The sequence below is a fragment of the Tamandua tetradactyla genome, chromosome 16 (assembly GCF_023851605.1).
Source record: "Tamandua tetradactyla isolate mTamTet1 chromosome 16, mTamTet1.pri, whole genome shotgun sequence".
Lineage (NCBI taxonomy): Eukaryota > Metazoa > Chordata > Mammalia > Pilosa > Myrmecophagidae > Tamandua > Tamandua tetradactyla.
This window is the reverse complement of record NC_135342.1, coordinates 58,814,077-58,841,114: the sequence shown is the minus strand read 5'-3', so window position 1 is coordinate 58,841,114 and position 27,038 is coordinate 58,814,077. Positions and strand designations below refer to the sequence as shown.

General features: G+C 44.0%; 1 protein-coding gene and 1 long non-coding RNA gene across 4 annotated transcripts in view; both read left to right on the top strand.

The window, feature by feature from the left end:
- The window catches only part of LOC143660340 (uncharacterized), a 32,131-nt gene extending 18,287 nt beyond the window's left edge, over positions 1-13,844 (top strand). The window contains exons 4-6 of the long non-coding RNA XR_013163966.1: positions 5,487-5,605; positions 12,455-12,517; positions 13,233-13,844. This is a non-coding gene — a long non-coding RNA (uncharacterized LOC143660340). The remainder of the gene's footprint in view (positions 1-5,486; positions 5,606-12,454; positions 12,518-13,232) is intronic.
- A 4,010-nt stretch (positions 13,845-17,854) lies between these two features.
- Positions 17,855-27,038, top strand: part of CDH11 (cadherin 11) — a 150,366-nt gene continuing 141,182 nt past the window's right edge. For all 3 annotated transcript variants that reach the window (XM_077132620.1, XM_077132624.1, XM_077132623.1), the window contains exon 1: positions 17,855-18,037. The gene's annotated coding sequence lies outside the window, so the exon portion shown is untranslated. The remainder of the gene's footprint in view (positions 18,038-27,038) is intronic.

Here is a 27,038-nt window from a genome sequence, read left to right as displayed (position 1 = left end):
GAAATTAGGTTCAGAAAGGTTAAGTCACTTACCAACCTCAGGCACTTAGGAAGTGATGAGGCTCAGATCAGAAGCCAGGCAGTCTGACTCCAGAGTCTGCTCTTAAATGCTATAGGCTAGAACCTTAAAACCTTTGCCTTCTAACAACTTAGCAGGCATTAACTTGGCACCCAGCTGGTAAGTTCAAGTGGGAAGATGAACCATTCTGGCTAGGACCAAATAAATGATGTTAACTGGAAGGAATCAAAGAGCAACCTAGAGAAGTGGTGGCATCGATAGAACAGTTTCACGCTTATGATACAAACATCAATATAGTCAAAGAGAAGACAAGAAAAAACAGTCCATGGAAAGAAGTTGTCTCAGTGGAGATACTGCTTTGTAGCAGAACAGAAGTCTAAACTTCTTCCACATATCAGATCCATAAACTTCCAGAAGAGGAAAGAAACTTAGAAGTAAACAATTCTCAAGACCTGACTGTGGCAAAGATTTTCTCTGTTTTTCCTCCAATACCTATGTCTCCCTCCACATTTCCCAGCCCCCATCAGGACATGGGGCCCTGTGTTCTGACTGATGGACTGGTCACAAGTGATGTATGTCACGTTCAGGGTAAAGATTTAAGAACTTGTACATGCCCCATCAGCAATCCTCTTCACCTGCAGCAAAAGCAAACATTTCAGTGGTAGAGCCATAGATCAGCACTCAGATTGCTACTGCCAAGAGGACAGCTTCCCTAGACTCACCCAAGTAGTGGATTTGTGAATCCAAATAAACATGAATGTGTTAAGTCTTTGATAATTCATGGTTCATTTGTAACCACAGCATTACATAGCCTGGCTTATGTGACTATCAAGATTATCTAGGGAGTACATAGAAAATACAGATTATACGTCCACTCTCCTGTCTACTGATTCCAAATTTTCAAGAATGGAGCTCTTGACTATCTGTCCTTACAAAGCTAAGCTATTTTAACGGGTATTAGTTTTGGAAAATACTGTTGGACTATCAGCTAGTTCCCTCAAGATTCCCATTCTGATTCCTTTCCAGACTCCACTGTCACAGATATGAAAAGCAAAAGAAAACCCACAGCTGTTGAAACTAAAACTTGGAAGCCCAGTGTATATAGTACAATGACCAGGAGCATGGGTTCGAGCATCACTATCGTTATTTACTATCTGTGTGGCTTTGTGCAAATTATTTAACTCTTCCAAACCCAATTTTTCTCATCTGGAAATTAGAGTTAAAAATAGCATCTACTTGGGTGATGAAAATGTTCTTGGTCTTGATTGGAGTAATGCATACATAATTGTCTACATTTCTTAAAACTCATGAAATTATACAAATAAGATATGTGCATTCCACTGAGTGTGTTTTACTTCAACAGTAAGTAACAAAAAGGTTTTTCTTTGAAGAATTGTTGTGAAGATTATAACAGATAACCATGGAGGATATCATGATCTCTGGCACAAAGAAAGCCCTTAGAAAACACCTGCTATTAAATATTATATATTTAATATAATGATTCATTATCAGAATCATATTTCAAGGTTACACATACCTCAAACCATGGCCGTTTTGGGAAGCTAGGAAGAGAGGTCAGATTATTTTATATTATGAATTGTGTTCTTAAGGTGCGTTTCTTTCTGTTTTTAATGAGTAAATTCTTTTCATGAAAAGGATTTCAGAAAAACAAACTTCATACTTACTCTAATAGTTTCTTACAGAACGTTTTGGTTTCCTACCTCAGCTTATCCACAACTCATAATTTTACAAATGATGCATGCTCCAACACACAATATATATTTTGTTATGCCTTTGCTATAATTAATCAAGCAAAAAATGAGTATTATATTTCCTAATGACAACTTTGTGCCTGCAAAGAAAAAAATCTTGCCAAGATGTTAATGCATCTATATGGTTGTCTGCATCAAAATGCACAATCCTTAATTCTAATTTCAAGCTTTAATTGCCATGAGCCATAATAATTAAGGATTTGGGTTTTTAAAAATATATACTTTCAGTAAGCTTGCTCTTTAAGAAAGTTCACATAGTATGATGATGTAAGGTATGTTCAGCTCAACAGGATAAAGAATACCAGGTATTACAAATGTGTTTAGAAAGAGACAGACGAAGTGGCTGCAAATTTTAATTTTCTGGAACCCAAGAAAATGCACTTAACAATAATAGACTTTAAGAATAAGGCAGAGTTTTTGTTTTAAGAGATGTGTGAAATATAGTACAGACTCCCCTGTTAAAGAGGACACCAGGAAATATTTGAGTTTTGAAGAACATTGATGCTGTAATTCTGTGCCTTATCCTCTGCTGGAATTTCTGGGGAAGCAGAGAAAGAAAAAAAGTAAAACTGCTTTCTCATGAAAGCTACATCTTGTGTTGGGAATTTTGTCCATTGTTGGGGTTTTGATATTTTGACAGTCTTTTGGTTGCAGACTTCAGAACAACAGCAACAGCAAAAACAAGCACTGACATTTAAAACATAAAATTAAATAAGAGATAAATATGCAAGATCATCTCAAAGAGACAAACTGATCCAGGGCAACAGAAAGATGTGGCTGTAGCAAAATTGCTTATATTTATGTATTTGAAGAGAAGTGTGACTATCAAAAGAGAGACGAGCAGGAGATGAGATAGATTCGCAATGTGTCGCAGCAAGGTCTGGGGAAGGAGGGGTGGACATGTCCATGTGGAACTGTCTCCTCTTGGCAAGGCTACTCCTGTGGTGGGGATGGTGCACAAGGCAATCAGTCTGAGGCCATTGATGGCTTAGATCATTCCTGAGTTCTTCTTCCCAATTTATTATGTTCCCACAAATTTAGTAATTCTAACAAGTCTTTTCATGCAGTCTCCAATAGACACACACTCATACTACATTCAGACTTTGTTCATTGTTACTTAATTCATCAGCATTTTAATATCTTATGAGCAGTCAATACAAATTGACTTTCCCATAAAAGAAGATATTAAATACATGTTGAACATCTACCATTTCCATGTAATTAACATTTTCTTTTTGTTTAGCCCTTATTCCCAAAGCTAGACATCATTATTCCGTAAACATACATAAGCCAAATGTCTTCTCGTCCTTTAGCTTAGAAGCTACAAGAGAACTGCTCTGTTTCACCTATGACAATCCAGATTCAGAGCTCAACCCCTTTTTAGGATCCCCTTCCCCACCCCCACTGTGTCATAAAATCATTATCAACATGATAGAATGCATTGGAGATGTATGGCAGGAAAACTAAGAAGGAGACTTATATAATACCTATAAACCATAATCTGCACTAGACATTACTCTTCTCTATAGTCCCTTCTCAACTTTGGTGATACTGGTGCCACCAGAAGTTATGCAAAAGCAACCAGTACAATTTAGCTCTACCCTGACTCAGACTCCTAAAATTTAATACCCAACTGATCAAGATGTTCATTCAAAGCAAAGAATTCTCCTAAAGCTAGGATCTCCTCAAGAAGGCAATTTGGGAATCATCTTTCTCTATCTGAATGTTCTCTTGCTGCTTCCTCATCCATTCCATTTATCATATATTTCTTCAAAGCACATGTGGGGTTCTTCTCAGGGGAAATTCTGATGAGTGTCTTTGTCTTCATTGCCTTACAAGTAGTTGAGATAGTGAGCTTCTGTTTTTTTCCAGATTACTCATGTTAGCATGGACACAACTCGAGTGCTAGGAACACATTATAAATACTCTAATCAATGATCATTTCTAGGACCTCATTTCTGAGTTCTTAGACTTGCAAACTAAAGGCCAAATATTGAAATTCAGTATATTCTTCAAAGTTGTGTCATCCTGTAAATTCTCTTGACGAGCTCCAGCTGGCATTTCCCTAGTGCTGCTGTAGCAGGAAAGGAAAGCAGACACAGAAGAAAAAAATAGCCAGCAGTAACAAGGCAACACATGATACAGAATCCAATTTTGTGAGGCAGAGGATAACTTCAATAGGAGGTTCAGAGAGAGCACCAAGAATCAGAGAACTGAGGAAAGGCTTCTAGGGGTGGTAGGTCTTAAAGAAAGAGAGTTGAGGAATGCCTAACAGGTAAAGGGAAAATCACAAGTGAAGAGGTAGACACAGGCAAATTTTTATTATAAACTTTCCATTCATCTATTTCACTAAGCCTGACATATTTGACTAATTGGCTCAATCCAATTTGGGTTTTTAAATCCTTTGGGAGAAAGACTATCTCTATCAAAACAGCACAGAAACAGCTGGTTTCAGACACATGTTTAAATTCATTATTCCTGATGTGCTGATATTATCCACCAAACCATCTCACCATCTTTGATCTTCCAATTCCTATTCAAGTTCTTCTATTGACCCTACCTAAATTCCTCTTAACGTCTCTTCTTTGACCTCAGTTCTACACATGACTTGATCTGTGTCATGAATTGCATGTCCTCATTTAATTGTGAGGCAGCTCTTCCTACGAAGGGAACCATGACTTTTCATTAAAATGGGCTCATTAGAGAGAGAATCAAACAAATGAATTTGTCATCAATAATTGCAACCTACGCAATCAATAATGTATACATATATACAAAAGAAACAAGAGCATCTGAGGAATAGGGTAGGGCATAATAAATGCTGCAAAATAAATGGGCATAATGCTAGGACTATCTATTAAGCTTTTTGTCTCTCTTCTCCTTCCTTCTCTCCTGTCCTCTTCCTTCAGCATCCCTTTCCTCTTCTTCTTTCTATTCCTCTCCCCAATCCTTCCCTCCTTCCCTCTCTCTTTCAGAAAAAATACTTATTTTGTACTCAAACAGACTGGGGTTTGAAGGTCACTATCTAGTTAACCAGAATCTCAGTTTCCTCCAACTGAAAAATGGAGTTGATATCAACCATTCAGGATTGGTGGGCAGGTTAAATGCCTTGGTGTATGCAAAATACCTAGCAGAAGGATTATGAACCTCTTACACAACAGCTGTCTTGTAAACAGTAACTATTATATGATATTAATAGTAATGGTGGTAGTCGTAGTTTTCATATTAGTAGAAAGAAATGTTTGTATAAGGTATAGGCTACTCTAACTGACTTGTTAAAATTTAAATGAAAATTGAGACTTAGAAGAAATCATCGTTGTCTATAATGTTTTCTCCTATTCAAAGCAGATGTTCCTGTGAAATATGACACTGTCCATCAGATGGACATATAATCTGAGACCCTCTGCCATGAGACCCTAAGCTCCCTCATCCTAGGAGAACAAGGTCTGGTGGTGGAGATCTTTTCTGCCACACATCCTTCCTCAGACTGAGCAGCAATCCACCTCCCTGAAGCTTCCACCTATTAGTCTCAGTTCTGCACTCCCTGGGACCAGGCAAAATGAATCTAATCACTCTTCCCCATGAACACTCTTTAGATAGTTGAGCACAGTGATCATGTCCCCCCAGAGCATTCTCTTTTCCAAATGATACATCCTCAAACCTTTCTTTAATTTCTCCTCGTGGCTTGCACTCTAGATCTGAAATGTCTCAGATGTCAATGTGGCACCCAAGACAGAGAACTTCTACACAGACCATGATAGGGTACAGAGGACATAGAACCACCTGTGGTCTGCAATGTGTGCTTATCAGTGCAGGTAAAGACGACAGCAGTTTCTTTGCGTTAAAGTTTATCAAGTAAATTATCTAGATCTACGTGTGTATGTGTTTGCAAGGGTAAGCTGTGTATATGTTTGTGTGTATATTTCTGCCTTTCACACACACACAAACACACACACCTTTTCCCTCTCCCTCTTCCCTTTCTCTCTTTTTCCTTCTCTCTCCTATTAGAAAAGGTCTTTGCCAATAGTTTCTATCTTGCATGTTTGTTGTGAGAATTAGATGTCTAGATGTAAACTTAGAATGGTTCCTGATTCATGTAAGCATTAAATGAATGTTAGCTATTATTCTTATTTTATCCTACCATGAATGGATATAGTCCATTTCCCGAGGGCTGTGCTAGGTTCTGGAGGTACAGTGATGTATAAATTGTGGCCCTACCCTTAAAGAAATAAAACCCATGGAAGAAAAATTTATAAGAATAATGACAGGTTAACTGTTGTATCAGATCCTAGGTACAGGAGGAATACAGAGGACAAAGGAGGATGGCAAGAGGAGGAGACAAATTGTACCAGGGAAATCTTCCTGGTGAATAAGAAGTCTTTAAGAATAAATGGGAACTAGCCAGAGCCCCAAGGGGAAAGCTTGCTTTAAGTAGGGAGAGCAGTGTATGCAAAGAGGGCTCTATAGCTCTTGGTACATTTGAAGATAAGTAGAGAATGATAATCTCCCTGGATGTGGCTTCAGAACATAGATACCTCGTAAGATGTTAAATATCCAGTTTACAGCTAGGTATCATCCATCAGACTGCATGCTTTCCCGCTGACATATCAGAAATACCAGGGCATATTGGAATCAAAAAGATGTACGTAGACATCGAAGCCCCATGATGTCAAAGTTATTTGTGAAAGGCACTTAACGCTTTAAATACTGATTAGGATGCTGCTGCTGCTTTCCATTCGTGACATCATGTTTAAGTAGACATTGGTCAAAGGAAACATTCAAGTGGCCTAGAAATCACATTGTTAACAAGAGGAAAGTCAAAGATACTTATCATGGAAAAGTAATTACTGAGTATTGGCATGAGGGTGAGGAATGGGGTTAGGAGGAAGGGGGTGGAAAGGCCAAGACAAATTGGTATCTTCAGCTGCCTTTCGGCTTTGAAATCATGCTCCTTTTAAGTGGTAGTCTGGGTAAATTTCTCTCCTTCTTCCATCAGAACCTTTTGTAAATACACCAACTTTAGCTTACAAAAAGTCTCACTCCATTTTATACATCTGCCAGATCCAAAACAGTTTTATCTGATGATTGATTATTTTGTAGCACATCTTCTAATGTTTGCTGCTCTGACTCATCTGACTTAAAGAAATGACACTGTCTGGGTGCATTTCTCTCCTTCTGTTGATGTAAGCAAAGCTAAAGAAGCAGACCATTTCAAACAGCAAATGCACGTGGTAACTTCTGCTTCTTCTGATAAACATTTCTTAGTCAATCAAGGATAGCTTGTACTAAAGATTAAATGATGACTGTATATCGCATAGCAGAGGACTATTAGTGCAATTTGGGCCAGTTAATGGATTTTGCTTTTACTCTGTCTTTCTTTTATACTCTAAACTACAATCTCCCTGTTTTTTTTTTTTTTTAAGGAGCTGGCATGATATATGCAATTTTTTTCCTTCTCCTTTTCTGTCTTAATTCCTTTTCCAGGATTCCTTCTTCAATATGCTCTTTGTCAGTAAGGTTTAGCAAGCCTTTATTGAACACCTACTGTATGCCTGTATGCTTGAAATACAGCAATGGAGTTTTGACAATTACTGCCTTCTGGGTATGTGTTGTAGAAGAGACATTTTTCAGAAAAACAATCCCAGGGGATTATGCCATATATTGTAGCAAGAACAAATTATAGACAAGACTCCCCATGGGAAGGGAAAAGGTCAGGGAAGGTTTTCTGAAATGGGTGTTCCCTTAGCTCAATCCTGAAAGATGAAGGATAATGAAGGAGCAAATATTGAATACTGTATTCCAGGCACTGTAAATTATCACTTTTTAACCTGACAATCCTCTGAATACGTACAAATGTTACTAGCATTTTACAAATGTGCAAACTGCATTCACAGAGGGAAATGATTTACCCAACAAGTGTTCAGACTTGGGTTGCAACTTCCAAAGTAATCCTCTCTGCTAAAGTATTCTGCTCCCTCTCCTAATAGGGGCAGACAAGGAGAAGATGAGGATGAGCAAGGGTGCAGGTATCTTAGGTAGAAAGGAGGGTGGGTGATAATTCTGAATGTCACGCACAACAACATACCATTGACAAATGGCCTACGTTGCAACGTTAGGATGCCTAGATGAGTTGACCCTGAGCTCTGGGGCAATGTGAATGCCTCCGTGCGCCTTCTGGTCATTATCACTGCCCCACATCCTCCTCCTATGCCTCAAGGCAGGACCCCCACAGACATGGCATATAAATGCACCTTTTGGACACAGTCTTGAAAAGCTGTGCCTGGTGTGATCATAATCAGTAATCATGGGCTTTTAGAGAGAAGCTGGAATGCAAAAGCCTTTTGGGAAAATCTCTTTAAGACAAAAAGAAATTATGGCACAGAGAGTGGAGTACTTGCCCAAAGTCAAGGTCCAGAATCTAGTCTCCAGCATCAGAGCTCAAAGCAATTTCTATCTCTACCTTGGCAGCACTTCCTTCCTGACCCAGGAAGATATTTATGGATGTAGAAAGGGAAAATACCCTAGTATGTGGCATGGGAGCTTAGGTCAAAATGCAGGTTTGGGAACTTTACATTCCACTCCTGCAAGTCAATAAAAACCATCTGCATCTCCCCAATTCATTGAGCCAGTCATGGAAGAACCTTCATTTGCATCTTACTCTTCCTCATGTGCCTCATCCAACTCAACACAAAGCCTTAACTGCCACTTTCAGAACACACTAGGTCTTCTTCCTTTCTTTGCTGCCACTGCCTTAGCCCCAGTTAGCAGCTTCACCCTCCTGGGAACCTACAACAATCTCCTAATCAGTCTCTTGCATCCATTCTTGCTCCACACTGCAGCCAGTGGATTCTTTGTCAACAAATCCAATCAGATCACTTTTGTTTAATAAAACCTTCAATAACTGCTTAGTTCCTGGGATGCTAAAACAAATACTATACAATGGATTGTCTTAACACCAGGAATTTATTGACCATAGTTTCAGAGGCCAGAAGTCTTGCTTCCTCTAAGGATCAGTATCTTTTGGTTGGCCAGCAATCTTTGGGGTTCCTTGGCTTTTCCATCACGTGGCAATGCACATGGTGGAGTATTTACCATTCTCTTCCAGCTTCCTTTCACTGCCAATTCTGGCTGCTCCCCGTGGCTTCTCTGGCTGTGCCCAATGCCTTTGTATATCAGGACTTTGTCCGTATTGGATTAGGGCCCTCCCTCATTCAGTGTGGACACAACTTAGCTAATAACATCCTTGAAAAGGCCCTATTTACACACAGGTTCACACTCCCAGGGCCAAGGGTTGGAGTATGAACATGCCTTTTGTGGGGAACATGATTCAATTCCCAACACCGCCCATATGCCTTCCCAGTACTGATGATTAATAGTCAAGGTAATTGGAATACAGAACTCTCTTAAATACAGTTGTCCAAACTGTAGATTGTTTGCAAAGCACAGCAGTATCAATCTTGAATACATTTCTAATGGTTCCTCTGGATTACAAACACATTCAAATGTGCCTGTTCACAAATTTTAAAAAGAATGTAAATGTATGCACATACAAATATTGAAATAGCCTTCTGTGATGTGTTTAATAAGCCAGTCTCTCAGTCCACACAACACACAAACTCGAATTAGAAATCAGAAGCAGGACTGTCATTATGCATACCTGCATACTTCATTTTAGGAAATTCATATGTTTTAGAAAAGTGGTCTGTATACTACCATTTTGTAAATTGAATTATATTTTTAAAGCACTAAAAGAGGTAGCTATTTTTACCTTTAGAAAGAAACCTCTTGTAAAGCGTAGGATCTTTTTTGTAATGTGAATAAATCGGCATCATTAAATTTACACTGTAAACAAGGGACATTTGTACCATGCTTACCTTCAAGACTTTCTCAGATGATCTATCTGTATTTGGCTCTGGGTTTCATTCCTTCAGCTAGTATTTATCAAGCATTTACTACTCATATATTCATTCTACAAATGTTTACTGAATAAATGCCCAGCACTGTTATATGTTCAGGGTTCAGAGGTGAACAAGAGAAATTACGTACTTGGCCCTCTGAAAGCTTGTACTCTAGGAGCGTGATGTGACCAATAGATAAGTGAATGAAAATACATAACACAACTTCAAGGAGATACATTTTGTTATGAAGAAGATTAAAGTAGTCTAAGAAAATAAAAAGTAATGGTCTACAGGGGATTGAAGTTTTCAGTGGGTGTTTCTGCTGATAGGAGAGCCCGGGAAAGCCTTGTAAATATGTAAAGTGAGGGGGCCAGTCATGAGAAAGACGGGGGAACAGTGTTCCAGTCCAGGGAAACAGCAAATGTAAAGATCTTGAGTCTGGAGTACACTTGTGTTGAACAGTAGCAAGAAGCTCAACGCGGCTGGAGTAATCAAGCGAGAGAGTTGAAGGCAATGTGGTCAGAGAGACAGGCAGGAGATATCTCATGTTGCTCTTTCTAGGTTAGGGAGAGAAGGTGTGTCACAGAGCAACTGTTCTCAGCACCAGAAGGGGACAGGAAATGAGCGACATTGTGCCCATATCCTCAATAAATGTAGAGACTAGAAGGGGAGGAGCAAAAGATGAAGCAATAAAGTGAGTTGAGGAAGTGCACAGAAATATGTCAATGGATCTTAGCTAACAGGCTGGGTGGCATTGGAGATGGAATAAGAAATATTTTACAGAGCATTTTATTTTGGGTGAATGGTCCGGGAATCGAACCCGGGTCTCCCACATGGAAGGTAGGCATTCTAACCACTGAACTGCGCATGCACCCTTTACAGAGCATTTTAATGTAATATTTTGGTAGAATAGAAAATGTAGGTGATTGAAATGCATTACCAAGCACACCAAAAATGCTAAACTAGTTATGAAGTTTAGTTGGTATACCCCTTTTCTAACACACTTGAATTACACTGCAGAACCTCCTTCTTCTCAAAGCACTAAACTAACAAACTTTAACACGCAAGGAGTGCTTTGTCTGTGGCAAGCACTATGCCATGGATTTTATAGATATTAGTTCATTTGGTGTTCAGAGCCTTATAAAGCAACTACTGATATCACTCCCATTAGATAGATGAGAAAACCAAAGCATAGCAAAATTAAGTACTTTTCTCAAGTTACCAGTCAGTAATGTGATCCAAATCATTGTGTTTATGCGTTTTCTGAAGATGATATTCATTTAAAAACTCAGATTTCTTTCAACTCTGTTTTTCATTTTGGGGGATATTCATCATTTGAAAAATAAAAAACATCCTGAGCACCTACTTTATGCCCGCTCCTGAGCTCTATACCAGGAATATGTTGATGATATCTATATGATCCCAGGTCTGTGCTGTATGAATTTAAAGCTTGATGACACTTATGTTTCCACAGTGAGTTTTTTAAAGAACCAGGTAGCTTAAAAGAGAAGGAAAGAGTAAAATTCATACTCCAGATGGTTTGTTACAAATGGCATAGTAGTGAGGCCTCTGGAGCCTTTGCCCTTTAGATAGACAGCCCTTTCACCCAAGGAATATTCTGGCTGGAATAGTGGTGGGAATCCACAGGAACTGAGCAGAGGCTTCACAATCGAGGGTGAGAGGCAGGCTGTGGTTTTCCTCTGAGCAAGTGGACTCAGCCTTTGGACTCTATATGCTGGACTCTGCCATCACTGCTTTCTTCCCTTCATGCCTGCTGGCTTCTGACCCCGCAGAGGGCCTCTTGGACAGGTGGTTTTTAGTGAAAACAGACCTAGAAAACCCCAACAAAATGTCACTCTTTCCTTCAATGTGCCCCGAATGCATTGTCCTTAGAATCCACAGATTTCTGCCCATCGTGGAAAGGGATGGTTTCTAAATAGAGCATTATGTTTATATCTTCCTCTTTGTTATATCCTTCTTCCTCTCCTACCATCTCTACTTCTAAAATCCTTCCTTCCTTCCCTTCCTTGCACCCTTTCATCTTCCACCCTTTAATGAATATTCACTGTGCACCTACTGGGTTCCTGCATTGTACCTAGAGCTCTGACGAATGGAATGGCCTAAGATCTTCTCTGCCCATCTCCCTCCAATAATATCAAAATTGGGATTTGTTTACATGCTTCTCCACTGACAGAAAGGCAGGACAGTGGGATATCTTGTGATTCTAACACTAAGCATGGAATTCCAGCTCCACAACTTACCAGTTGCACAATCCTGAGCAGTACATGTCATTTCCTTGTTGCTTCTATCCTCCAGTCTATAAAATCAGGATAGCAATACATACTCTGACGAAACATTTTGAGGATTATTGGTTTTACACATAAAAGTTTTGGGGATATAAAAAAGCTGACTAAAGATGGTACTTATTATTATATTATTATTTTTGCCTCTTCTCTTTCTCTCCAACTTGGGCCCTCATGTAGACAAAAGGTAAACTTGCAGTGTTATGTATGAGGCTGAAATCAGCCTCTTATTCTCTAACCCTCTAATGTTCTAGAATATATGGTACTTAAGATGGCCCATAATGGAGCCACGGTGGAAAGCTGTTTCTGCCAGCAAGAGACTGTGTTACTAGTCCCCACTCTTCACCTTTCTCAGTATTCACACCCTTTGCCGTGTAACCCTGGAGTTTCTTTGCCTAAAACAATAAACTTATTTCTCCAACCCTTAACTTTCCATATGACCATCGGACATGCTTCGGCCTAGGCCTCCAGAGTCTGCACCTGCCTCTCCTTGACATTTGCGCCACCACCATTGCCATGGGAACAGGTAGGCTCTGAGATGCTTTCATTTTAATGAAGAAAGGAGCTTAAAGACTCTAGAACTTCAGCTCTGGAAGGACCCTCCCCAGAGCTCATCTTGGATAAGCTCCCATTTATATCAGCCAGAGAAACCGAGGCTCAGAGGAAGGGATAGCTTACCCAAAGTGACCCAATGAATTGGTGACCGATCCACGACATGAACTCAGGGCCGCTGCTTCCAAGGTTGGAACATCTAATTCTATATGATCCAGAACATGCTTTACAGTGTCAGGAGATTTTGAACTGCCATAATCTTCTTGATCAGACGTTTTACTACTAATCCCATTTATGATAAGCTTAATCTCAACAATTGTGATAATTCAAAATTGTAACATGACTCCTCTCTTGCTCAGATTTTTTAAGGTATGATAAAAGTCAGATCTAATAATTGATAGTAGCAATGAATAACTTTCCGCTATGAACCTGTGTTCCAGGTTTTAAGTAAGAGGGCAGGTTTAATCTTAATCTTTAGCAACCATCGAGGCACAGATTATAAACCCCATTTTACAGAATTAGAAACTGGATCTCATAGAGATAAAGTCTTTGCCCAAAGTCACACAGCCAAGAATCAGACACAGATCAAAGGCCTATGTCCTTCCCATTTTTCTCTGCAGAGCCAGCTGTGGGAGTTTCCACCCGGCATGCCTGATTCAGAAATCACTTGCCTCTTCCATCTTTTTCAGTGTCTTCACTCTGCTTGGGGAAGGCAAGATGGGAGTCCATCCCAATGCGACGAAACCCACTCCCTGCTTGGCTCTCGCCTCGCTTTTTACACCACTTACCAAAGGATACTTCTACAGCAGGAAGTTTTGAGAAGTTCTGGGGAGCCCAGAGCTTCTAAGTAGAAACAAGGAACTGGCTCCACAGGACCTGGCTTTCTTCAGAGTCTGAGGAGAGGCGCATCAAAGGGATGAGAGCCTGGTACCTTTGATGAAGGAACTGACAGGAAATTAACAGCCTCGTGCTGGCAAGGACAAAGACAACAAAGGGCCCCTTTGGGCGTCATCTCTGTCTGGACTGGAACAGGCAGGAAGCAGAAGGGACTGTTTAATACTGGCTCCAGAGCAATGCTGAACCGTGAACATTGGCTTCTTCCCTTGAAGATCAAAGTGAAGGAAAGGTAAAGCAAGTTAAGGTAAACATCCAAACTTTTGGCTGCCTGGCTGAACTGAATCTTTCAACTGAAGCTGTCAGTAGGCTCTTTTCTCCTTCTTTCTCTTTTCCTTTTTAAATCTAAATTGTAATCACACAGTACCCAGCCCATGAGCTTGATATGGATTTCTAAGACAGATCCTAACATAGTCATAAAAAAAATCCTCTCTGAAATGTGCACTTTGTACTGTGTCTATGTGTAGGTGTGTTTAAAATGTCACGAACTGGAATGCCTAACTCTAGTTCCCAGGAATTAATCACTTAGAAGAGTGAAAGGAGGGAATTAACTTGCTTTAACATTTTAAGGTTCTCCAAAGTAGTTGCCAAAATAGAACTTGCTGAATAGAAGTATGGTTATCTTTCCATAAGAACTTAAACTTGTTTTTTATGTTTTTCTGTCTTTAAAACTGCCTTGCAAAAGGTTTCCTCCCTGGGGCTTAGCTGCAGGTCACAGTTACTACGGGAATGAACATGTGAAAAGAAATATATGTGTTTTGCTTTTTTTGTGGCTCCGATTCAATGATTTTTAATAAATTTATGGATGCTTACAACCATAACCAATATCCAGTTTTGGAACATTTCCATAACCCCTCAAATTTCCCTCATGCCCATTTGCAATCAACCCCTGTTCACACCTACAGCCCTGGACAACCACTTTTTTCTGCCTCCTATAAATTTGCTTTTTGTGGAATTTCATATAAATGGAATCATCCAATATGTGGATTTGCATCTGGAGTCTTTCGGTTAGCATATACTCTTAAGGTTCACTCGTGTTGTAGCATTCAACAGTATGGTTTTCCTTATAGTTGCTGAATAGCATTCCATTGTGTGGATACACCACATTTTGTTTATCCATTCACCAGTTGATGCAAATTTGGATTGCTTCCAGATTTGGGCTTCTGTGAATAATGTTGTTAGGAACATTCAAGTACATATCTTTGTGTGGACATATGTTTTCAGTTCTCCTGGGAGAAATCCTAGACATGGCACTCATTGCTGAGCTGTGCAAAGGAATATGGCTGTTGCCGTACAATGGGTTCTATCTGCTCTGTGAGTGCAATGTCAGTGGAAATCTACAAAGCAAATTTCAACTTATTTTTTTTTAATTCCCTGTGGTTATCATTCATAAACTGGATGGTCCAAAGAACAACTGTTATTATTGATAAATGTTGTTAAGAAAGTAAAGGGCAAATTCAAGCCAGAGTCCAATCCCATGCTACCAGGCTCATCGTATCATACCTCCACAGTGGAACTGATTAAACTTCTCAGGGGTCAAAAGCTGTTCTAACCATCACAGATCCTGGATATCTTCTTGTGTGCATAATTAGATTGATGGTGGTTTCAGGAGTCTCTTCCCTCTTTTCTTGCGTAACTTCATTCATGAGCAGAAAAGGGTCAGCACCCACTATCACCATCACCATCACTGAGCCCCTTAAGAAAAAAAAGTGGGGGCTTTCGATCACCAAGATGAAGTCTGATACAGACGGTTGCTCACAAAATCTTCTAACTTCTGTCTTTGTTTGAGTCGTGCTTATTTCCAGAATAATATAACAGCAAAGGCCTGCAACAAAGCTGAGCGACACCATTGCCCCTTGCCCTCTGGTGAACTACAAAGTCCCCAGCCAATGAAAAAGCAAGAACCCATCTCAGTGTTGACTCAGTTGCTGTCATGCCACAGTTAAGAAAGTCTCCTTCCCAGATCTTGTGCACTAAGCCCCTAATAGTGACCCTACTTTGTCTTTTTTCATAATAATAATAATAAATTCTCCATATCTGGGCAGGATTTGGACGCCATTTTCTGAACATGCAATGTATGTGGAAGCATAATTTAGCATGACCAAAGACTGCACATGCTCAAAACCAATTCTTTGAAACCCTCCTTGAACTCTTTGGAAATCTCCTTGACTCCTTGCCACAACTATCTGCACGTGTATCCCCTAAACCACTATTAAAGAAATCCCACTCACTTCTCTTCAGAGAGAAGGTGCTGTCTGGACACGTGTCCACCCTTTTCCATTCTTTGGCCAAAGAATAAGGTATTGCTTTGCTTTACCGAACCTGGTTTTGTTCTAATGGTGCCAGCACCCTGAGACAGCAGGCACGCTTTGCAGGGTCGGGCCCAGAGAGGATTGGTGATATTTCGGGGGCGGCCTGGGACAGAGCCAAAGTGAAAGTTTTAGGACTAAGAGCAGACAAGTGACAGATGAAAAAGCAGGGACAAAGAAGCTGAGAGAGGAAGCCAGGCAGCGCTGTGGAAGGGACTCAGAGGGCCAGAGACCAATCGAAGCAGACAGATGGAAGAGGCAGGCGTGCCTCGGCAGTCCCCAGCGCCCAACATGTGTGTGGCGAGGGTGAGGGGGCTCTGGGGTCCAGAGGCCTGTCAGGGGTGAGGAGGGGCGGAGGGGCAAGGCAAGTGGGCAGCTGGAAACTTAGCGCCCCAAACCCTTCCCCGGCGGAGGGACGGGCAGTTTAAAGCCGCGGTCAACCGAGTGTGGCAGACACACAGGACGCCGGCAGGTCACGGGCGCCCGTGCCGCAGCACTGCGAGTGGCGGGAAGGAAAGTGGGCGAGGCGCTGGGGAGCCTAGCAGCCGGCTGTAAGCGTGGTGGGTAGCACGGGGCACCTCCCACTCCCCTGCACGTGCCCGGCGCCACGCGGAAACCCCCGGAGCTCCGCGCGCCCGCCCACCGGGGGACAGACGGCGAAGAGCGTGAGGGCGGGCTCCGGCCCGCTCCTCTACTCTCCGGGCACTCCTGGTCCCTTCCCCCTGCGCGTCGGCTCCGAGGTTTTTCTCTTTCTCCTTCGCCTCTGTTTCCGTTAACTCCTCTACCCTTCTCCCCTCAAGCCTTTTCCGTGCGCTTTCCTCCAGTGCCCTGGCCTCCGTTCCGCGTTCTCCTTCTCCCACTCCCTTCCTGGGCTCGTCCCCCGTTCTCATTTCCCAGCCTCACCCTCCGCCCATTTACTTCTTTTCTCTTTCCTCCACCTCCCTCCCAGCCCCCATCCCACCCCGGAAACTTGTCCCAGGTCAGGGTACCCACGTACGCCACTGTTGTTCCCCCCCGCCCCCCACTCCTGGGATCACAGTGGATGCGGGGCCCGCCGCCGACGCCCCCCATGCCACAAGCCTCCCGTCCAGTCCCTGGTGCGTTTCTGCAGCCCGGGCTCCGCCGGCCCTTTCCCCAGGGTCCAGCGGGGGCAGAAAGCTGGCCCAGGGCTCTTCCCCGCAGCGGATCCGCGGTGGAGGCGTACAGGGGAGGACAGGACCGCGAGGTGCGGCGCTCCTTCCCGCGGAACCGCCTCTCCGCACGCCGGGGCCGTGCTGGGTCTGCGGCTACCGGGGACGCGGGGGGCAACAAGTGACGCTACCTGCGGGGGCCACCCATACCTGGCTTGAGCCGGAGCCAAGGCATCCCCTAAAGGGAAGCCTGTCAGACCCTGTCCTAGCCCTCCCCACGTCGGTCCGCAGACCGGGGAGGGGGTAGAGAGACATAGAGCAGAGATCCGTGGCTCCAACCAAGTCGGCAGACCCCTCCCCCTGGTTTCGCTACCCGCCGCCCCAAGCAGAGTTTGAAAGGGGTGGGGGCAGGGCGACAGCTGCGGACGTGGACGGATCTTCGGAAGGTGGGATGGTGGAGTGAAAAAGCATAGGATTCGCTCCCAAATTCCTGAGTGCTTTCGCGCTCGGGCGACGCTTCCCCTCAACACAACAACTCGGCTGGCGGGCCGAGAGCCCAGCCTGACCAGCTGGAGCGGATTTGGGGAAAGGAGATAAAACGGGGCTCCCAGTCTCTCCCCAGCCTCCCTCCCCCGCACCCCCTCCCCTCACCCCCCATTAGCTGTCTGTCCCTGGAGCCCAACTTCAGTCACTCCAGACTCTGGGCCGCAAGGGAGCCGGAGCGGCCCGGGACGGGAGGGGCGGCCGCGAATCCAGGGGTTGGCACCCCCGGAGGGGGAGGGGCGGGACGGGGTCGGCCCCAGCGCCCCGCGAGGCCCAGCTCGCCGCGTCTCACAGTCTCCGCTACTCTCCGCCCCCCGCCTTTTCCTTCCCTCCCCGCGGCGGCCTCCGTCCTCCTCCGCCTCCCCCCACCCCCCCCACCCTCCCGCCACCTCCCTCTGGTTTCTCATTCCTGCCACTAGCGCTCTCGGCGGCTCATTCCGCGGCCGCCGCCAGCCGAGGGGAGCGTCGCGGGCCGAGGAGCAGTTGCCGCGGGGGCCGCTCGAAGCCGCCACCGACTTGTGAATGGGACCCGGACTGGGGTCGGGGCTGACACCGCTGCGCTCGCCTCGCGCCAGGGACCGACTGCCCGGAGCTCGCGCCCAGCCGCAAGGGGCCCAGGTGAGGCGCGTCGCCAGCCCCTGGATGGGGCTCCTTGTGGAGGTGGTGGGGGGGGCTCCTCTGGAAGGGAATGTCGGTGGAAGGGCTCCACTGATGCAGATCACAAAAAGGGATGGGAGGAGGTAAGAGGAGATTTATTTTAAAAATCAGAAAGGGAGAAGGGAACCAGCTGTGGGCGAGGGCAGTGCAGGGGGCAAAGGCGCCAGATGTGCGCTCCAGCCTCTCTCCCCCACTCCTCCCTCCTTTGAGGTCTGCACCTAGGCCGCGGGAGAGGGGCGTTTGCACCCTGCCGGGACGAGAGCCTGTAGAACGCAGCTCCGGACGCCCCGACTGCGCCGGATCAGGTCTCGGGGGGAAAGTCGCCCCCAGCGCAGCGCCCGCCCGCCGGCGCTGCACCTCTTTGCGAAAGCGGCACCACGACCGCACTCTGCGGGATTTCTTACTGTCTTAGAGCTCCTTGCTCCCCGCCGAGAGCTTCCCTGGGCTCAGTAAAGACCGCCGGGGAAGCCCGGGAAAACCGAAAGAACCGAGCCGAGGGCGGCGATTCCCTGGCACTTTTAATAGCGTGGGCTTCTGTCCGTTGACTGCGGCTCTGGAGCTGCTGACTGCGGTGCGCGCCCCAGCCCTCCAGCCCGAGTCCCTCCAGGAGCTGTGGGGGCGGGTGTCAGCGGGCGCCAGCCAAGGGGTAAGACGGCCAGCCGCTCGGACTCGGGCTCGGCTCGGCGAAGCTGCCAGGGTCCACGCTAACTTCGCGAACCCAACCCTCCCTGAAGTCTGCGCCACCTCCAGAGCGCACCAGACCATCAGGTCTCCGCACGCATGGCCTCCCTCCCTGAGCTCTGCCCGGGAACGTGAGCCGAGTGGTGGGGAGCCCAGAGAGCCCGGCGGGATGGGGAGGGCCATGAGGAGGGCACCCCTTTGGCTCCCAACCCGGGCGGAGCTGTAGGAGGGCCCGCCTCGCGCGGAGAAGAAAAGAGTCCCTGGAGAAAGTGGGTCGGAGAGGCCCGCGGGTCCGGCCTCCTTGTCCCTTTCTTCCAAGGCCCTGGTTTCGCCGGGGGCTCCGCGCCTGCTTCTCCCGGGTGAAAGGTTGTCCAAGATGCTCGAAGCCCTGTAGCTTTTATTGATAATGCAGCAGGAATTTCACGGGCCATCGCAGTGCTGTTAAGAAATTGCATCTTTTAATTATTTAATAATGCCATCCCTGCATGACGACGGGTCATCCCTAAGGAAGGGGGTGGGCGGTTGTTCCTGAAACCCTGCTGCTTGAGGCTACAGATTTGTTTAAAGTCTTCGCTTCCGATTTCCCCTAAAAAAAAAAATCTTCAGATGGTTCTTTTCGTGTTTACTCCTTCCTGACTATTTTTATCGGCTTAATATGAGGTAATGAGTTAGTTTTCGGTTTAATCAGAGGGATGCCCCGATAATTAATCTGGAGAGCTAATGGATCAATTTTTTAAAAATCACTTGGGCTTGCAGCGGACGTCGGTAGTTTTGCGGGGTGTCTGGATTTCCCGGTTACGGGAATGCAGACGTGTTTTCGGGAGCAAGGATCCGCCAGCAGCGCCCCAGCACGTTTTCGAGGCTGGGTTCTGAGCGCCTAATGCGAGGGAAGAGAAGAGAAGAGGCTGGCCTGCATTTCACTAATCATGGACTTTTTTTCCTGTTAATAAAAACATCGGTGCGGACACCAGAACACAGAGGTTGTCACTGCTTAACCCCTCTTTGCAGGGAGCCTGGTCTTCTTGTAGAACAAAGGAATAAAAGTTGCAAAACAAAGGGCCAGAGTTGGGGCCAATACCAGAGAGGCCCTGAAGCTTCCAGTCCCTAGAGTTCCTTAATTATGAGCCCTGACTCAAAGTTCCAGAGTTTGCCAGTGGGCCTTGGAATTCGAATCTCTGCAGAACTGAAATCCTGCCTACCACAAAGGAATGTGAGTAGTTTTCTGGAGAGACCAGGGAAAGGCATCTGAGAGGCCAGGAAACTTTGCCTGGTGAGAATTATCCATATGCTATGTTTTTAAGACATTGCAAATTAATACATTGAAATGTCTTACAGCCACGCTTTCATATTAAGTAGCATCATTATTTTACTTATTTCAGAGTCTGCCTAAACTGACCATTTCATGACACTGTTTGAAAAAAAGAAAACTGTACAAACCACCCCTCACCCTTAGCGATTCCCTGAAAGGACAGAACGAACAATCTGTCCAGGCCCCAGACATGTAGATATGCTCAAAGTGGACTTATTGCTTACTAGAAAAATAGAATTTTAAAGTATTTCTAATTGGTGCAGTGGACCGTCTTGATAGTACTTCAGAACTTTCATTATGTCCAGCATTCTTATCAGAATACCAGAGAGAAACATGGCTAGAAGCCTAAATTCTACTTTCAATTAAAATGCAATCTTTTGTTAATTTGAAAATTAAAAAAAAAGTTACAACTATTTTTTATGATTAAAGTGCATGCTTCTTCTTTGTAGCAGTGGCTGAGAATGTTTATGTTTATTTGTTTATTCATAGGAGGAGGGGGCTTGAAAAGCCACACCATGATTTGGGGATATAAGGATCAATTTCATGCTCCCTTAATGCCCTTGTCTCCATAATTCATGGTTTTTCTTTCACTTTGAATAGAATTATAAGGCTGCTTTGTTAAGATTCGGGTTTGGGTACCCTCATATGGGAAACGCCATGACTCTGACCTCAAGGCCTGATTTACAATACCAAAGTTACAATCCTGTGAGCATGGTGGGTCTCACAACCTTGCTTGTGAATTCCTGAGACTTACAAAGTTGGTGCTTCATGTAAACTTTGATCTGTTATATTCGGATCTATTTTCAGAACTATCCAAAGGAGATCTGCAAATCTGATTTTAGTCTTTATTTTTGATTCATTCATTTAGGTAGATGTTTAAGAAGCATATTAATGCCATTTAAGTTTATTTTATGTTGATTTTATCACTTCGACCCTAAGCATACCATTCATTATTGAAAAGGTAATAATAATAATACAGTGATCTATAGAGTTTGAAGGTAGGTAGCAAACCTTCTTGTCCTGTCAACTTTGCAGACTGATTGTGAATTCCTAAGGACTTTCCTGGAAAATATGAGCACTGTGTAAGTTCCCTAGCCCATGATTTAAGAGACAGAAATGGGTTTGGGGATACATTTTCCCCTTGTGAAATTGGTCATAGTTTCATAAAAAAGTTCCTAATTTGTCAAGACCTCTTCCCGTTCTGAGTTTGTCACGCATTGAGGATATAAACTTTTCCAGCCCAAAGTTATTACCCCAGAGTGCGTAAATATCTTTGGCTTACACAAAATCATGATTTAGTTGATCAGAGTGGGAAACATCAACAGGTCTGTTAAAAAAGAAAGAAAAAAAATCAAGCTGGAGAAAGTTGGTCAAATGCTGCTGTACCAGTAAGAGTAGGATCAGCTTTTCCATCAGGATTACTGTGATAGCCCTCCACAGCCTCCTCTAGGAACAGGAAGGACTAAAGCAAACACTTGAGAAGGATAATTAGACATCTTTCTGCTATAATTTTTCCCTGACATGGAAAGCCTTGTGCCTCTCTGGAAATGGACTCCGTGGAAGATTGCACTTCTAGCCACTAGAGGGCAATGGCGCCCTTTTCCAACTTTCTGTATGGGCCCATCTGCTTACGAGGGAACCATGAAAAGCGGTTTTGTTATCACCAGCCGTGTCTGGCCCCCTCCGGAGACACCAAATTCAATCTAGCTGTGGTTCAGGCTACTGCTTGAGCAGTTTGTCAGGATTAACATCTTTCTAGTCAGTGGATCCCATTACCTTCAGCTTCTTCGTCCCACCTTGGAGTTTACTAGAAAGTAGGAAAATGTGACTTGAGATTGTCTGAAGCGGAGTTTGAGTGGGGGCTGGGCTGCACAATAGACAAGATCTGCTCTCACAGAGGCCATGATCTGGGGAAGATTTTCTGTCCTTTTTTTTCTGGAAGAAAGAGCATCATTTCAGACTCCCAGGGTATGGGGGCAGTAAGAGGAAGGGATGGGAATGCATAAGAAAAATATTATAAGGCTGCGATCCCTGCCTGTTCTTTCAAGAGGGTTTGAAAGTGTTTGCAAGACATTTCTAATGTGCAAAAAAGAGTAGCAGTTGAATCTTCGGTAAACACTTTGGGGCATGGAGTTTTACTGTAACAGTAAATGCCTTACTATTATCTTTAAGCCATTCTTGCTATTGCTGTAGAAAATGCAACTTTAGCAAAGAGTAAAATTTAATTCAAGACTGGTCTGCATTTACTGTAGTTTAATCATTTGATTTTTTTTTTTGCCTCCTCAGTGATATGGAAATTATTGCTTGTGATAAAATTGCATATTTTGGGCTGCACAAATTTTTTTTTTTTTTTTTTTTTTTATTTTTTATTTTATTTTTATTTTTTTAAAGGGAGGAAGGGAAGGAAAGACAGAGAAGGAAGGAAGGATGGAAGGAAGGAAGAAAGGGAAACATCTTTAAACATTTTCTTGTTTTATTATATTTTGTTTGTTTTGTTTTGTTTTTTTATACATGGGCTGGGGCCGGGAATCGAACCGGGGTCCTCCGGCATGGCAGGCAAGCACTCTTGCCCGCTGAGCCACCGCGGCCCGCCCTGGGCTGCACAAATTTATATTTGTTACCGTTTGATAGCATCATTATGAAAGTTCAGAACAAGAATGAGAAAAAGAAACTAATGCTATATTATAATTAAAAGAAAAGCTCTTTTAAAAATATAAGTACTGTTTTAAATGTATACTTACTTGTATTTTCTTTAAAACTGAGCCCCTGGTGAATCAGCAGTGGAGCTTTTGCAGCTCTGAGCTGTGCTGGAGTGCGTAGACAGCTGACGAAGAAGGAATCAATGCAAATGGATTATGGGAGGGAGTATTAAGTAACTCAGCGGAAAATAAGACAAAGTGTTTTGTAAAACGATGTTCACTCACAGACAGTTTATTTAACTTAAAAAATAAGGTACTTTTCAATTTTAACTGCTTGTAAATGATGTGCATTTGTTAGAACTGGAGGCACATTTTCATTGTTATTTGGTTTAATTAGTTGTCAGTTGCAGAGTTGTGGGATTCCTATTGAGATAAAGCACGTCCTCGTGCCTGCGTGGTCAAAGTTTCTTCTCAGACTGAGACTCTCCTACACGGTGATACTAAGCTAGCAGGAGGAGAATAAGAGAGAAAAGAGGGAATGGGGAAGGGGAGTAAAACAGAGTGTGAAAGAGACGTGATTCTGTTTCTCAGGGCAGGCTGAACACTCGTGCCCTCCCCTCCCCCTCTTAAAAAATCATTATTTAGGCCACGCTGGACACCGAATGGAGAGAGTGGGTGTAACCAGCCAGGCCACTGTATACTGTGGCAGGTCCCTATTCTGTACTTCTGGCCCCAAGCGCTCCTCAGACAATGCTTTTAATAAGCTCTGCCTTCTTCTCCCTTTTCCTGGTGATACAGGTAAAGAGAGCCTTTACCCTCTCCACCACTTCTTTCATTTGCCAGAAACCCTCTTGATGGGGTCCCAGACCAGGTGGTTTCCACAAGCTGAGGTTCCTTGTCCACATTCCGTTCTCTTGGAGAAGATGGGTTGGGCCCCGGCTTAGTCCCAGCTCAGAGGATCACCTAACGACAATGGGGTGGGTGTGGCTGCTCCCTGGTCTTAGCTGAAGACAAATAGAGGTCTCCTTTGGGCTTCACTGGGCTCAGTCAAGAAGAGCAAATGAGAATTTAGTGGGCATCCCTGCTGTCGATGCTGTTTCATCCTTCTCTATAAGAACCTGCGTGAAGGTGGCATAGCAGATCAAATCTGGGTGTGCCCACCTCCCTGTCGGTCCTCTCAAAGGTTTTGCCCGTGAACACGTTCTGGAACATTTAGGCCTGTTTCCCTCATCCCTGAGGCTTGGACCAGTTCTTCCAGTTGGCAGAGTGGGGAGCTAGGGGGAGGGGGAGGCGTGCTAATGCAGACTTGGAGCCATGACTTCATTTAAAAGTTTGATATTTTGCTCAGCATACATTTTTTAACCTGAGTTTTAATTCTTAAAAGAATATTTATCTTGATGACTGAATTTTGGGGGCATCTCCTTCAATTTTGTGCCCGAGGTGAATGCCTTGCTTGCCTTACCTTCGTTCCACCCTGTTGCACTGTTTTGTTTTCTGAATTCCAGCTCTGCTGTGTACAAGGCATGTGCTCAGTCATCTCTAAGACTCAGAAGCCTCATCTGTAAAATGGAGCTAATACAGACATCGATGTCGTAGGATTATCGTGACTATCAAATTTAGCACAGACTAGTTCATAGCACAGAATTTAGCACAGACTAGTTCATAGCGCACATTCTATAAATGCTCAGGCCATTTGTCCTCTCCGAAATAAACCTGGAGTTTGGATTTACAGATTACCAAGTAGCAGTTCTTCCTTAGATGCATTAGGCCAAAATCCTGCACTGAATATGCTTTGGATTAAGGCCTTTTCCAATTAGTGATGACTTGTTTATTAGCACCTGCCTTTTAAAAATTATTTCATAAGTTTAAGTGATGCATCTCTCTTCCATTTAAAATATTCAAGAGGCAGTTGAGGTTGTAGAGATAATCGTTGCTTTTGAAAAGTGCTCCCTCCTTCTTCTCTTTGCTTTTTTCCCCTCTGTTCATTTTGCACAGGGGTCGGTGTGCTAAGTTACCCTGAAGTGATATCTTCTTGGGAAGGTTTGCTAAGCGCTGGATGTTGAGATATTCCTTGCAGGTTTGCCTTCACTTCAAAGGGGCTCATCACTATTCCAGATTTGCTTAAATGATAATTAGTCTCCTGATAAATCATCTCATTTCCAGAATATTTCTGTTGTTGTTCAGGTAAATGCCGTCTAAGGGGTTTTAAGGGACTTGATGGGGCTTCAGCAGTGACAGTTTTAACCTGTGACAGCAGTGCCCTTGAGGGAGGCCCAGTCTTGTCTTGTGTTCTTCCTCCTGCCCAGGCGAAAGCGCAGGGAATTGGCACTGTGTTAAAAGTCACAGTCCGCCTCGCGCAGCCCTTGATGATCGTCCAAGTGTTTTCACACCCCAAATCGCAGTCAGGCGGGGCTTTCCACAGCTCCTGGACCTTCCAGGGTGTCCTGCTGCTTCCCATCTGCGGCCGTCTTATATCATCTGTTTCTGCCCCAGGCCAGCTTTCCTCCCTGGGTGCGCCTGATGATGGAAGGAAATAGCTGCACGCGTCAGCCTGGGAAGGAGAAGGGGGAGAGAACTAACTTTTTGAGATCCTACTACGTGCTGGGCCAAGTACCTCACCTATTCCATCCAACCGCCCATGAGAGCAGTAGTGTTATCTCTATTTTACAAGTGGGACGAGAAGAAAATGGCTCTAAAGGAAGATTCCAAACCCTTGTCTAAACTCCCAAGTCTGGGAAGAGGTGACACTGGGTTTCCTAGCCTGTTCTCATGTCAAATGCTCTTCAGTTTCCCACTTTGTGTAATGCATTGCTACAGGCCTGGGGGACAAGGGGACAGGGCTGCAGTAGCCAGACAGAAGAGCTGAGCTCAATGCAAGACCCCGTGTCCCTCCAAGATCTCCAGTCTTATCCATTAGAGGAGCACCTGAGACCTTCTCCTGCTCCTCTCTCCGCAGGTCTTCTCTTTGACAGTGATTGACAGCTTCTTACATGTCCCAATGTCAGGCTGCTAACTGCCTCTCAGGGAACCCATGACGTGGTGATTCATTAACTCCATTCATTAAAATGCCACATTGTATGAAGAGCTAAAATACCCGTCTTTTGTAGCTTTTTCCCACTGGTTGCTCTTGACCCCCACCCATCACTTTTTCCTTCTCCTGACAGCCCTGCAAATATTTCAAGACTGGCACCAGATAATAGTGAAAACCCAGCATTAATTGCTCACTTAGCTTGTTTCAAGCACTGTGCTAAGAGCATTACACAACATGAGATGGTAAAATTTTTGCCAGCATCTTACTGGGGAGAAACATACGTTCCCATTGTCCTATAGGTGATAATAGGCAAAGCGAAGATTTCAACTCAGGCTTCTGACACCAAAACTTCAAACTCAGGCTTCTGACACCAAAATGTAACCACGGCTTCAGGCAGCTCTCAGCATTCCCTTGAATTTTCCTGCTAACCCTACAAAATACTGTCTCCAAGCCTCTCATCCTTCTGCTTCTATTCTATTTTGTCACTGTTGTCCTTAATGCAAAGCACCTTAAATCAGATTCCCTATTGCAGATAAAGTCTAACAACTGCACAATAATTTTCACCCACTACTTCCTAAAATGGTGACTGGAGACAGTTTTATAATGTAGAACTCTCAAGTATCAGATGCATAAAATTATCGACTGGGTTACCTGCTATCCCAATCCCCCTTCATTGAGAGGTGAAGTTTCAGGGAGAAATCCTGACTTTCTTAAAATCACACAGTCATTTAGGGACCAGATGGATCAAGAACTGAACTGTCTTGACCCTTGACTCAATCTTTTCTATTATTTTCATGCAAAGGTCCCTCCACTCACATACCCCCATATATATATTCATGGCTGGTTCTTATATAAACATGTCCTTAGTTCAAGGATATGCATAAATCTAAATTCTGTTATATCCTTGGGCAGTTGAGTTTTGAGACCTAAATGTGGAACTTTGCATGAATCCATACTTGTGAGTAATCTGTGGCCAGCCAATCTAGTATCATTTGATAATATTTTGCAAAATGTACCGTTTGAGCCCAGACTTAAGCTTTGTTTTACTTTATATTCGCTTACCTTTAATATCACCATTCGTAGATCCTGTAGCTCATGGTGTTAGAATGTAATCCTCACCTTGCCAGTCTCAAGCCTCCATAGAGCATCTCTCGCAGCTTTCAGTTCAAATGCCGCTTCACACATTCCTATGTCACCTACTCAGTGTAAGGCTCTGGGCTGAACACAGGGAATTAGTCAAATTGCAGTGTTTTCCTTCAGAGAGTTGGCAACATCAACATTGCAAAAAATTCTAGGTCTGTA